The sequence below is a fragment of the Lolium rigidum genome, chromosome 3, assembly GCF_022539505.1.
Source record: "Lolium rigidum isolate FL_2022 chromosome 3, APGP_CSIRO_Lrig_0.1, whole genome shotgun sequence".
Lineage (NCBI taxonomy): Eukaryota > Viridiplantae > Streptophyta > Magnoliopsida > Poales > Poaceae > Lolium > Lolium rigidum.
In genome coordinates this window covers 51,497,098-51,511,791 of record NC_061510.1, presented here as the reverse complement: position 1 = coordinate 51,511,791, position 14,694 = coordinate 51,497,098, and the positions used below count along the sequence as shown (strand labels likewise).

The 14,694-nt window shown below is 48.3% G+C and overlaps 1 pseudogene; it reads left to right on the top strand.

Moving 5' to 3' along the window:
- The first annotated feature begins 426 nt into the window (after positions 1 to 426).
- Positions 427 to 937, top strand: LOC124694829 (annotated as a pseudogene).
- Positions 938 to 14,694: the final 13,757 nt, after the last annotated feature.

The window sequence follows — 14,694 nt, the reverse complement described above, 5'->3', positions numbered from 1 at the left end:
CAGATTGTTACAGGCTCTCCTTTACTATTACTGCCATGTTTTCTTTTCCCAGAACAGGGAGGGAGGGCGCGCGGTTGCGGATCGTCGCGCCAGCGCGGAAATGACCATTTCAAACTCGCGAACGGTTCCCTTTGGCTTCCCCTCTCCTTGTCCATCGCATCGCGCAATGAGCATGCTAGCCCCCACGTTTTTCCTCACGTCCGCCACGTCCCCTCTTGATCCATCCATTGCCGCACCGCACGATCATAACCAACTCCTCTCGTCTCGTCTCTATAAAGAACCCGCCTCCGCGAGCCCCCACGATCCAGTCGATCGATCGATCGAGCACGCACGGTTGGTGTGGAGCCAGCAGAAGCCATTGATCGACACCGCCGAAACCCTCCCTCTCGTCGATCTCGGCTCGCCAGCACAGTCGAGATGCCGCCGATGGCGACCGCGACTACGGACTCCGCCGCCGCCACCCGACGTTTCGCCGTGGCCTGCGGCGAGCTCAGCCGGTTCGTCAAGCCGGCCGGCCCGGTGGCGATGCCGATGCGGATGTCGGCGTACGGCGCCGGGGCCGTGCAGGGACCCGACGGCCGGCCGGCTGACGGGGGGCAGCAGCTGACGATCTTCTACGGAGGGAGGGTGGTGGTGCTCGACGGCTGCACGCCGGCCGGGGCCGCCGAGCTGATCCGGTACGCCGCGGCGGCGGCGACCCCGACTGGCCGCGCCGGCGACGGAGCTGGTGGACATACCCATCGTGAGGAAGGCGTCGTTGCAGCGGTTCCTCTCCAGGCGCAAGTACAGATCCGTCACGGTCCTCGACGGTCCACCGTACAGTCATCCGCAGGAGAGGGCGCCGCCGCCGCCGGCGAAGAAGCGCAAGACCGAAGATTCTTCTTGGCTCGCCCTGGGTAGCTTAGGAGACATGCACGCGCACTGGTCCATCGCCTAAACATATGCGTGACAACATACATCACAGCTTCCCTGCTGGCGGTGACAAGTGAAGTAGGATTTTTTTTTCGGTTGTGTGTGAGTAGGATGTTATTTACCAACTACTGATATTGCCGAAGTTTAATTGGGATGCCGGATGCATCTGCTCTCTCCATCTAAAAAGTATATTTCTATGTATCAAAAAAATCCGCATGTATACATACAATTTCACGAAATGACAATATTTTTTGCAGTCCATGAAAGACAAAACGAGAATGAATTTTGTACATATCTGCATGGGTGTAGATGCTTTTGTCACCATCCAAGGTAGATGGAAAAATAGCTCTCTATTTTCTTTTTTTATCCGAATCTCAAAACAAAATAAATGGTCGACTGAAACACCCACATCCATAGTATATTATCGAAAACATCTCTAAAATATGAATCTTGTAGCAACATTGGACAGAAATTTGTCTGGTCCTACGAGCCATCTGAAAGCAATCTGTTATGGGCTTCAAAAGGATGCTGAGATCCTACGTGCCGGCCTAATTAATCGGTACGAAAGGAGTAGTTAGCTATTACTCCTACCTCAGTTTGTAACGGCTTTTTTTAAAGAGCTAGTGACTATACATTTCCTACCGGAGATATTATTATTATTTTTGAGATGGAACACACGATTCCTTAGTCTCCTTAATCCTACAAGCCCGCCCACTTTTTCCTTGCAAGCTCCGCTACTGCCAGTATTGTCACTTAGCCCCAAGTAAATGTTCTCATTTATCCGAAGGTACGCATATGCCAAAGGATGTAGGTCTCTCTTTTGTTGATAGTAAGCCATATTGTTTCTCTTACTCGGTTCTCCAATACCGGGCACATCTACATACATCATACTTCTTAATTCATATAAAAATACAAATATAAAAGCACATGCAAAGGTTTATTTGTCGCGCACATCCCGCACCCCTCTCATCTATCTACACTTGGTGTTGTCAAACACAACATAACATAGGTAAACAAGGCATTAACTGTAACTCAAAAATCTTAACCGATGTAATAGACAATCATAATGTGCTTCCAAAGTATGACAAACTATAAAAGTTCCAAAACAACTATAGATGCATAACATGTATCATCTCACACCACCACAAACACCATCAAGGTAACACATATATGGCCAGTCAGCACTTCATGTGGCTCTAATTAGTGAATACCATAGAGGGTTTGGATCAAGATTCTACCACCAACCAAAAGTCCAGAGGGTTTACTACTCCCCTCTCATGGTGGAGGGCGACGTGGAGTCATTGCTGAAGGAAGGAGAGGCCGCCAGAGTCTAGAGGTGATTGGAAGCGGTTCCCCCTCCAACCTTCCTCCTACGACGGACTAATGTGTGTCTGTTTTGATGTTTTTGGTCCGCGCCTCCATGTGTGAAAAAATAAAATACCATGGGATATATATTACTGCCTTTTTATGTCAAAACATGTCAGTGTGCGAAATAGTAAGGCAATCAAACGACCGAGGAGGAAGATCCTCCCGATGGGATGGCTAGGATCCCCGCCATGGGCCTAATCTCCCGGCCTGTTTATCTCATGGGCGTCTACTTTGGCATTTTGTATGTTTCTTGAAAATTCCAAAGCGTGTACTTTGATCTTGCTCTTTTTTTCAAGTGTCGTTGCTCCTAAAAAATGAAAAATACTCAAAAGAGGTATTCTGTCTCCAAAAAGTTGAATACTAAATAAATGGAGACTTTATGGAGAATCCCCAAGATTAATGTAAGACATGTTGGCAACATCATATCTATACCTAATAATAAAAGCAAAAGTGTTTCCGTGGTTTGGTTCGTTTCGTCCGTCATATTTAGCTTTGTCCATCATCTTTGTTAATTTCTTTGCACGAATCAGTTAATAGGAATACGATCCGGACCAGGGGCAGAGCCTGGCTTGGCAGATCCGGCCAAGGACGGCGGCAGCCGAGACGGAGGCTGGCCGGCGGCGACCGGGACGGAGAGCTCGGACGGGGCCGACCGGAGAGCTTGATTTGAAGCTCTAAATCGGCCAAAAAAGACTAAATTTCGTGGAATGAGAGAGGAAGAAAGGAGTGGAGCAGCGACGACCGGAAAGATCATCGGCGGCGGCGCGGATCGAGCACGGAGTTGCAGCGTGCAAAGAGCTAGATCATGAGCTCTGATACCATGTTGTGAATGAGCAACTAGTATTCACTGTTGGGCCAAAGGCCAGTACATGTACATGGTGCAATATGCAGAAAACCCCTCATACACTGGGAATATACAGTAAAATGGTCTATACACCACTAACAGTATAGAGGTTCTAACTGCATTTCTGTGCCAATGCACCAGAAATTAAGCCTCCCTAAATTATGTCCACATATGATAAATTTTGCAGTTCTTCCTCTTCATGATAATTAACAAAACTAATAAAACCTTCCTGAGATGTTTATTAAAGGTTTGGTATACCTGAAATTTCCGCTGTCATATCTAAGTTGGAATAGGGGGAAAAGTCCTATATATCAATGGATCAGATCAAATATTGATTTGTTGTGTTTCATGGATTATGAAATTCCAAGTTCATTCACCTAAAAATCAAATTGTGGAATCCAGTCTTCTAGAGTTCACTATATCTTAGAAGCTTCCTTGAATTTACTTTTATAGTACTAATGAAGGAATAATGATAGATGTTCCAGGGCTGGGAATGTATGGAAAGCATTTCATTTAACAAATTATCTATTCTGAGCACAATAAAATATTTGATACTTTGTTCAAGAAACAAAAAAAAGTTTGATACTGAAGCTGTAGTTTGCTTTTTTTTTTTTGACTATGAGAGGTTATTGGGTTTAACTGCAAATCCAAAGTTTTTCTAAAGAAGATATTTGCCATAACTGAGATATACTATCATCTATATATGTCAAAAAAGAGGAAATTGCCTATAGGTTAAATCCTCAGATTCAGTGTTGATTTTAGTCGTGTTGAGATTATTAACTTTATTGATGCTTTGTTGGTCGGGCCAACCTAATCTACATCTATCTTGGAGGTGGCATTTTGGCTCATAGGAGCAAATGCTCTCATTATATAAAATAATTAAAAATTAATTTTAAAAATGTTTAAAAAAATTGAGATAAAATTTTTGGTATACATCGCGACATTCTATGTTCGTATACAAGTTTTCGTGGAAAAACAACATTTTGTGTGGTGTGTACAAAAAAGACAAAAAAAAATGCTGTATGTAGTCGTGTTACAACATCAAAATTTGTCTTTTTTACAGGAGCCACAGAAATTTTTTAATTTTTTTGAAAATTTGTGTACCAACATAAAATATTTAGATGTACATATAAAAATTTAGTTTTTTGACACTTCAAAATATGGATTCACTTAATGAGAGCAAATGCTCCTATGAGCCAAAGTGCATTTCCCATCTTCCATGTAGTATAAACATACGGATGCCTAAGTAGCAGTTTGTTTTCTCAGGATAAGAAAAGTACATATGGAGGAGACTGAATTAGTTTACATTGTTCTGACGTACAACGAGCTGACAGAACATCAAGGTTACTTCCTTCAGCAATTTTCATACTGTATTCTATATTGCTCAGCAGCCTGAATCGATTTATATTTCTCAGCATCTGTTACAATAACTATTGGAGGAGTTAAAAGCTAATTTGTGGAATAGTACATGGGAGACGCCTATAACAAGGAAAAATGGACCGGACAGCCTTTGAGCAAAAAGAAAAATGTTCGGAGCTTTAAAGTTTAATACACAATCCTCTGATGCCTTTCTTGGTGGCATTTCGTAGAGGTAAAACAGTCACTCAGCTAGGTATTCTTAGACTGAAACAAAATAGTGAATTCTGCTAATATAGAATACCAGAGCATGGGATACATCTATACCTTTCCCACACGTGCCTGCGTAGATCCATTTAGACATCCATGTAACGTTTGAGTATAGTATCAAGAACCTTTGCATCATTTAGTTACTGATTTAAACTACATATATTGAAATTATAAATTGAAGTTTGATATTGCTGGATAAGTTTTGTTCACCTTTTGCATGGGCATGAATACATGATATATTAAAAGAATTGAAATATCTGTAAGAGGACCGTTAACTAAAATTCCTACCTTTCAGAATTGACATATTGTAGTGTAAGATATTAACCAAAGTACCGAGGATACACGCATAGTGAGATAAAATATTTCGCGTTGGATGCTTTCATCCATTTGTATCTATTTTAAAAGGATTAGGCTTTAGAAGCTGCAACACATTTATATAAATATATTTGTGTAGCTCTACTAACTTTCATTTATTTGCATGTATTATAAATATATCCCATGCTCTGGTATTCTATATTACCAGGCCTGCTGCCCGTCCTGCTGGCGCACGCGGCCTCCGTCGCGCCGGCGCTCCTCCGCGCGTTGGGCCGAGGGCCACGGGGCTTGGCCTGCCGGCTGCCCCCTTCGCCGTGGTGAGGCCTCCGGCGTCTGCCGCACGCCGCCCCTGGCGCCGTGCCGGCCTGCTGGGTGGCGGTGCTGCTCCTCCGTGGTGAGTCCCCGCCGGATCTGGCCGTGAAGGCCACGGGGCTTAGCCTGCTGGCAGCCCTCCGCTGTGGTGAGGCCCTCTGGTGTCTGCTGCGCGCCGCCCCTGGCGCCGTGCGGGCCTGCTGGGAGGTGGTGCTGCTCCTCCGTCCTTGCCGGTTTCTGGCCGTGGTGGCTCGGGTCTCCTCGCGTGAGGCCCGCCCCCCGGCTCCTGCGTGTTCCGGCCGCCTCCGAGTTCTCGCCCCGGGTGTCCGGCCGTTGATCCCGGCCCCTGGCGCGTGGCTTGGCTCATGGACGGCCGGTGTTGTGCCCCTCCGACGGGCTTCTGGTGTGGGCCCTTTGCAGCTCGACCGCTCCCCCTTCTTCGGTGGCCCGTGTCCACCCCTCGCCGCGGTCTCCTGCTGAGTGGGGGAGGTTGGCCTGTCCCGATGCTATGGTGGAGATGCACATCCAGGCGAAAGCCTGTGGACGACGACACCTGCGGGCGTCGTGCTCCTCCGTGGAGGCGTCCTCTTGGCTCTGTGCACCTCCTGACACGCTTGGGACAACGCTTGCCTCTTGTCGCCCCGCTGGCCGCCCGCTCGTGTACTTGCGGGACTAGGTTGTTGTCATGGTGGCCCGGCCGAGCTGCCTGGACATCCTGGGGTTGCCTCAGTATGCGCCACCCTTCGACCACGGGGTCGGCACACCGGTGTCGTCGCCCCAGTCTCGGCTATCCGATGCCCTTCGACTGTGGTTGGTCTCGGTGGCACATCCCCTTCGGCAATGCCGGCAGCACACCGGTGTCGCCGCATGGACTCGGCTATCCGACGTCCTTCGATCGTGCCGGGATGCTTCTTCGCATGCTTCTGTTGGTGTCCACGTATTCCACCAGCTTCTCCCCTGGTCTGCCTGCTTGCGGTGTGTATTTCTCCGGAGATACCCGTTTAGCGGTCGGCTTGAGGTCCCAAGGTGACGTCTGGTTGTGGCCTTGTCTGGTTCGTGCTTGGGGCGTGCCTCGTCTCTGCATCGCCCTTCGACCACGGGGTCGGCACACCGGCAGGGGTGGAGCTCCCCTTTGGGCAAGGTATGGCACTTGCCCTACCTTGATTTTTGGCAAAAAGTCGAGTATCTATATACATATGTGAATATACTATAAGTTTTGTATAGTTTTTGAAGGGAAAACAAAAGAAAAAGATGAGTTGGTGGACAGAAAAGAACTATCTATGTCATGCGATTCGTTCGCTCGTGATAAGGACCAACCTCGATCATGATTCCAGGTCCAAAAAAGAAAAGAAAAAAGCGATCGTGAGTCAGTTTCGTCTCTTCGTTTTCGAGGTGAGTCATGCCAGATGTGACTTTCTCCCGGAGACCAGGACTCGTCTTTGATCTTTTGCGCTACCGGCTGTTCGTGTCCTGGCTGCTTCCTCCCGACGAGATCCCTTTGACTCCCCCGCCCCCCGCCAGGCAGCCAAGCCGCACGCCCCTCTTGTAAATCACACGACGCCTAAGGGGGAGGTACAATTGTAGAATTTTTTGTCAATTTGCTGAAATTTAAATTTGTGAATTGTGAGCTCTGTAACATGAACAAACTACTAATGCGTTTCATTATCAAGATAGAGTTGCGCACCAAGATGTCAGATAGTTGGGTTAATGATTTAATAGTGTGCTACATCGAACGAGGGATATTCAAAAATCTTGATCTTCATGAAATTAAAAAAATATTTTCAAAAGGTAAAGCTTTACCATTACCTGGAACTTCTAGACAACATTAAAGCTTCATTATCGGTACTTTTGTAGGTTATACTTATATTTGAATATGTTGCTATTACCATAGTACCAAGTAACTATGTTTACCATCATATAAATTATTAATGTGTCGAGACAATTTATTTTTTGCATCATTTTTTTACGTTTAAAATTGCGCCCGACCTCAATTTTTTTCCGTCCTTCGGCACTGCACACCGGTGTCGTCGCCCCAGTCTCGGCTATCCGACGCCCTTCGATTGTACTTGGTCTTGGTTCTGCAGGTCTTCGTCGCCGCCCCTCGCTCGCTTGCCAAGTCATAGTGACTGTCCTTTGGGGTGCTAGCCTCCCGAGGGGGTTCGGTTGGCTTCGGATGCTAACCTCCCCCTTCCCTTGTGTTCCCTTGTTTATTTTTTATTTTTTTTAGTTGTCTTCTTCTCCTCTGTACCCCCTTATTTCCCCCTATCTATTTGTAAGAACATGAGCATGCCAGGCTACTTTCGTGGAATATAACAAGCGGTGGGGATCCCCCCCCCCCCCCCGTCAACCTCGAAAAAAAGATCGAAGAGCGAAGTGATAATAATGATATGATGTTGCAATTAAATGATTTTATCTTTATGGTTACTGCCAAACTAGAATGCATATATAACAGGTAATAAGGAGCTAATTCAGGTTTATGGTTCCTTCAGATAAGCAACAGATAGGTTTGCACTATTTGGAGTAGCATTATTATAAAACATTGCCCAGTACGTGCTAACGTATGCGGACAGAGATCAAGGCAGAGAAGAAGGAAGCAAACAGAACTTGTCCGATCAGATAGCTCAACGGTGCGTAGGTGAGGTAAAAAAACCGTGTCTCCGATCCGGTTAGTTATTTACGCGCAGCAGCTTAGTTACGGACGGTGCGCGCGCGCCGCATGTTGAGGTGCTGTTGGAACTTTGTTGATATACAACGGGCAAGATGGTTGACGTACCGGAGCTGGATCATTCGGTGCTAGCTGGAGAAGCACGAATCACACGATGCATGTTCCATGTGCCTAGCAGGCTCATGCATTCGGCGCCAAACTGTTAGGCGTCTCCATCGATGGATCACGCCCGTGCCTTGGCCTGCCTAACAAAGGGCAGCGCTAGCTGTAGGAGTAGCGAGTAGCACGCGGCACACGCGACATGCCTCAGGGATGTCACGCGCGCGGCACCATGCACGCACGACGCGCCGGCCGGGCCACCGTGTGCACGCGCGCGCGCTGGCACCAGCTAGCAAGGAAGATGCCCGCGGTATGTATCTGGGCGGCAATCTAAGAGTATCTTCACGCGCGTCACCTAAATTAGAAGAAGGGGATCAACGATGTCGACAGCGCCTGTTGAGCTGACACTAGCCCATCTAGCATGATGACCTCGGCCTGCTCTATCAGCGGTGCCGATGCCATCGCTGGTGCACTCGTCGATGCCGACGCACGTGCACTCGCTAATGCGGATGTATGTGTGCTGGTATGCTGCCGATGCCTCTAGAGTTGAAGTTGATGATGCCATGGACGCGTCCATTTTAGCCTCGATCTCTTCGAGGATCATGGCTTTGTAGAAACTATGCGCCGTCCGAACCTGAGAATCCATTCCCGCTCTCGAGACAACCAAGAGCATGAATTCATTTTTGCGTTTATTAATGGTGACACGCTTCTTCTTGATCTGCATCTTCTTTTCTTCCTTCTGGAGGAGCGGTGCCCATCTCTCGTCGGCCTTCTTTCGCGAATGAGCAAGTTCGACGAGACATCGGCAAGGCACTTGTTGATCAACGACTGGATCTTCTCTATTGACGCTGCTTCAAGCGCGGCTGCCTTGGCCATCTTGTTGCCTGTAGGAGTGTAGGGCGCCTGCTGAGGCTACGAGCATATCCAGATCAATGATGCCATTTTTCCCTTCGCCATGGAAATGCGCGTCAACATCCACTTCTCACAGGTTTTGAGTTTCCTATAGCAATGCAGCAAGCCGAATTTTCTATGGCCTTCTGGATTCTTCCGGTACAAGAGAAGAGTGTGATTCAAATAATCAAAGGAAGTGCAAAGACAATCATGTATATCCACATAGAAAGAGACGACGTCACACATACCTGGTCGACGTGGGTAGTGTCGTTGTCCTCCCTTAGCTCGATTTCGGGTAGCCATGGAAGATGTTCACCTGCGCCTATATGATGGCCCAGCGCGTCGATATTGCCTTCTTGCCCCTCTTCATTATCATCGTGGCGTAGTCCTTATCGAGGTACTCGCGTTCGTCGAGCATTGCCTTGATCCTCTCCCAATAGGAGCCATATTTCTGATTAGCGTCGGTGATCGCGTAGATGCTCACCGTCTTCGGGAGTCGCACAGGAGGTCGCGGTCTTGCCCCAACCAGGGTGACCTATTGGCCAGGCGGTGTGTCCTCTTCTGCCTCGTACCACCTATCATCGCCGACCTGCTCGAAAACATGGTCCATCTCCTCCTGCTCCGTGCCCTAGGCCTCCACGATCGCGACCACTCGTGCTCCTCCACCCCACGCTTCTCCGTGTTCAGTGAGAACCGCTCGCGAGCAGCCAACATGAGCTTCGCCCATGTCGTGTGCACCCTACGAGGCATGGCACGGAGGAGGCGAGGGCGCTGGAGAAGGAAGAGGTGGACGGGGCCGCTGTGAGTCGTTTCAGACGGCGAGGCCGCGCGCACGGGATTTCAAAGGCGGTGGACGTAGCGGGAAACTTCGTGGGTGGAAGCTCCGAGCACTACAGGAATGGCGCGATACGCCGAGGGCCTTTTATACGCCAACGGCCAAAAGTCGGGGCCCTCGGCGTATGGCCTGGCCTGGCCAGCCTCCTCATCCGACCCTCGACGTAGCGCGGCCGTCGGCGTAGCGAGGTCTACGCCGAGGGCAGCCCTCGGCATATCTTTGGCCCTAGGCGTAGACAGGGCTACGTCGATAGCCACCCTCGGCGTAGCCATTTTTCAAATTTGTCTAATTTTGTAAAAATCATAACTAATTCATATGATGTCAGAAAAATGCGTATGAGGTATCAAAATGTTCATAAAAACATCATCTATCCGTTTATGTCAAAATCATGCATATTTGAATCATGTACAGTACCATGTTAATATAGAAACAATTCAATCACTTTCTTATATGTCCTCAGGTTCCCGTTTTAACCAGATGGCAATTTAAACGAAGTCAAAAAATCTCGCGGAGTCGCATGGCATCATTTTATGTGTCTTAGTAACCATTCCAAAAGATGGAATTGGGATATACCAATTATTTTGGAAAACCCTTCACAAACAGGCTATCACGTCCGGAGTTCTATGGCTTTTAGGGCAAATGAGTAGGAAACGGCCCGTGACACCACATAATTTGTCAGAACGAGGCCATATTTGGCACGTGTGTGGTCCCTGGGATGGGAAGCAAGGCCCCGGGAGCGGATTTCCAATCCGACCCATGGGTGATGGTTTTTTCATTTTCGGGATGCCAAAACGCGTTTTTTTTTGTGAAGCAGCTACATGGGACGCATTTTAGTATTACGCGAGACCTCCGTGTAGTGGTAGGACACCGCCTCGGCACCATATATCACATGCCATATGTACGCGCTAGCTATCTGGGAATCCATGCGGCTTCCTGCGGTGTCCCGCCGAATCCGCTGGAAAGTGACATGATTTGAACTAGGGATACACTTTCCGTCGCTCAATAAATTCCGGGAAAAATGTTTTTAGGTCTATGACATATCACTTTATGTGCGAATTTTTTTCTGTTTAGCGCGATGGTAAACGGGGGCACCAGCGCGTCCGGTACGGCCATACCGCATCTCCGTGGGGGCCCGTTTTGGCCAAATGGCAATTTAAACGAAGTCAGAAAATCCCGTGGAGCCGCATGGCGTCATTTTATGTGTCTTAGTAACCACTCCAAAAGTCGGAATTAGGATACGGCAATTATTTTGGAAAACCCTTCACAAACAGGACTATCACGTCCGGAGTTCTATGGCTTTTAGGGCAAATGAGTAGGAAACGGCCCGTGACACCACATAGTTTGTCGGAACGAGGCCATATTTGGCACATGCGTGGTCCCTGGGATGGGAAGCAAGGCCACGGGAGCGGATTTCCAATCCGACCCATGGGTGATGGTTTTTTCATTTTCGGGGTGCCAAAACGGTTTTTTTTTGTGAAGCAGCTACATGGGACGCATTTTAGTATTACGCGAGACCTCCGCGTAATGGTAGGACACCGCCTCGGCACCATATATCACATGCCATATGTACGCGCTAGCTATCTGGGAATACATGCGGCTTCCTGCGGTGTCCCGCCGAATCCGCTGGAAAGTGACATGATTTGAACTAGGGACACACTTTCCGTCGCTCAATAAATTCCGGGAAAAATGTTTTTAGGTCCATGTCATATCACTTTATGTGCTAATTTTTGTCCGTTTAGCGTATTGGCGAACGGTGCACCAGCCCGCCCGATACGACCATCTCGCATCTCCCGAGGGGGCCGTTTTGGCCACATGGCAAATTGGGCGTCATATTTGGATTCCTCTAATTTTTAGGTTCAAATGATGATATGGATGTTACATTTAGATTCCTCTCATTTTTCTGATCGATTTAGACATATTATTTGTGGAATTTCGATTTTCCGATTTAAAGATATTAATTGTTCCATATTAAATAGAAAAAAGACCAAAAAATAAATCATTTTATTTTTATGTGAATTCAATATTATTAATCATTGTTACTTATATATTCACTATTGTTTACTTAAGTAATTGTTTGGAATTCAAAAATAATGAGTTGTGACATCACGGTCCAAGGGTTAATAGGGTTGATAGGCTATTATTATCAGTAAGGAGTCAATTCTTTAAGGGAAGCTCATCCGAATGAAACCAAGAAGTTAAGCGTGCTGAGGTTGGAGTAGTGTGAGGATGGGTGACCGACTGGAAAGTTTAGCCATGATTGTAATTTGACCTAAGATTAAGTGTACTTAGAGTTAAAAGTGTATGGGTGAAAGATAAACAAGTTAAAAAAAGGGGAAAAAAATTAAAAAATTAAAAACTCTATGCCTAGGGCTTTGCCGTCGGCATATACATTTTTTTTTAAAAATTCGAACTTTTTTTTGGAAAAAGGAAAATTCAAATTTGTAAAATTTGTGTGCCGACGGTTTTGCAGTCGGCGTAGCATGCTACGCCGAGGGCCGGGCTACGCCGACGGCAATATTGTCTATGCGAGGGACCTAAACGCCGACGCCATACGCCGAGGGCTGCCGTCGGCGTAGCCTACGCCGAGGACCAGACGTGGCTACGCCGAGGGCAGCTGGCCGTCGGCGTATGCGTCCATTCCTGTAGTGGAGCCATCGTTCCATGCGCGGGACAACATTCCCACGCTCGCCCTAGCGACATCGCGTCTGCCATAGACACGTTGCGTTGAGCCTGCCTTGGCAGCGCCATCCAGGAAAGATGAAACCGCGTGGACTAAATGGATGACAGCGTTGAGTGCTGCGTGCGACCAAAACAGACGTACAGGTAGACATCGGCTAAATTTGGGTGGCCGTACGTTTGCAGATGGCCTTAGCTGCTGCATGTATATCGGCGCCTTCCCCGTGCCCGGCCGATGGCTTTGGAACGATCATGCCCTACCCGCGCGCGCGGCAATGCACAGGTACGTACGTGACTACGTGAGGGAGCCCGGTCGATCCCGATGGCTTGCCGCGCCTCGTGACTCTCGTGGGACGAGATAAACTGAAGAAGAGACGGCGACCGTCACGTCCCGTGCTCCCGCTTGGACACCATCCAGGTACTCTGCTATCTGTTGCTGCCGCTACGTACGTACTCGATCAGCCCTGGGGGTTGCAAATGTGACGACCATCACCATGGTACATTCCCGTGTGCTGTGGAGGCCAAGGAAACACGCGTTCCAGCCACCATTATATATGTTACTCCATCAGCATTTTGTGTTCAATTATGTTACATTAACTAGTTAGATAAACCAGCGAGAACTAAATTGTGGTTGGATGGTTAAAGTGTAATGGTACCCCAGTCTACGAGGGATTAATCCTCAGGTACGGTGCGACACTCAGATGTCTCATAAAAACGGAATATCTAGCTAGGGAGGTGTTGTTCCGCCGATAATGAGAAATTTGTGGTGAGTTCATCTTTCTTAGCAGTTTTTCTAGATTCGGTCTTCTAAAGATGCTCATAAAGTTTGTACTGTTTTTCAAAAAGGAAAGTTAGATTAACCAACATGAAGGCGTGGCTCTGGCCACCATAGTGTGAATAGGGAACCGATATCCGTTGACCAGATCTGGTGCAGCATGGGGTGTGTCTCTTCCTAGTGATCGAGCTCTGATGAATGGAGCCGGTGGTAAGCACCACTGCTGCATCGATGTTCGTTAATAAGGTTAAGCGTTGCCACCCTTTGATCTGGGATGTTGATCTGCTGATGTTCCTCTTGTTTGTCAACCGTGGTGGCGAGGGGAAGGGAAGGAGTAGAGGCAACACCGACGGATCTGCAGGATGATTGGGATCTTCTTTCGTTCCGGCGCATCGTTGTGGTGCTGGACGGGGGCCAGCAGAGCTCCCAACGAGCTTCCTTGGAGGAAGAAGTCAGAGTTCCCTCTAAAGGTGAGCCCCCTCCTCAAAAGCACAGCCACCTTCTGTGCGGTTGCCTCGCACATCTGCTTCTCCTCTCGGCCAACCTTTGTGGCGAGGGAGAGGGTGGTAGGGGTTTTAGCCGCTGCTATCTTCGGCCATAAGGATGGTCATGTTGCGCTCGGCCTTTGCTGCTTGAGCTTCTTCTTCCTCCTTCAGTGGAGGCTCTTCTACGAGCACGGCATGGCGGTCATCGCCACGGCTTCCCCAAGTGGTTTCATCCCCGGTGGAGGCAAGGGCGGCTTTGTTTGTTGGCCAACGATCATCGTGACACCTCTACACTCGATCGCATTTCGGCCATTTTCTGTGGGATCCTTCCTAAAATTGTACACCGGTCTAATACAGACTCCAGGTTTTTGTTTAGGATTGTTCTTATATATCCTTATTTAGTTGACCTGAACTAGGGATAAGAGTAGGGAGGGTCCCTAATTAACCAAAGGAAACTAAGCAGCACTTATCCTCATCCGAGCTGTTGGATCGGCCAACACCATCACATATACACACGAGGAATAATCCTACCCCCCCCCCCCCCCCCCCCACGACCACGAGGTAATTGCACTTGTTACTCGAATTAGGGATATGACAGTGGTAGAGATCCAGGCTCTCATTTACTATTCTTACTACCAGCCGCGTACTTCCCAGGACGGGGTGGCAAGAGCGGTTGCTGCTCGCGCCAGCGCGAAAATGACCTGTTCAAACGCACGCGACGCACCCATCCCTCTCCTCTCCTCCAACCCTTGTCGATCGCGTCGCGCAATGCGCATGCCGCAGCTCGCTACTACCCACGTTCTCCCTCATCACCTCCTCTCGCCATCGCTGATAACCGACTCCTCCTCGTCCTCCTCCTCCTCCTCGTCCTCGTCTCTCGTCTCAATAAAA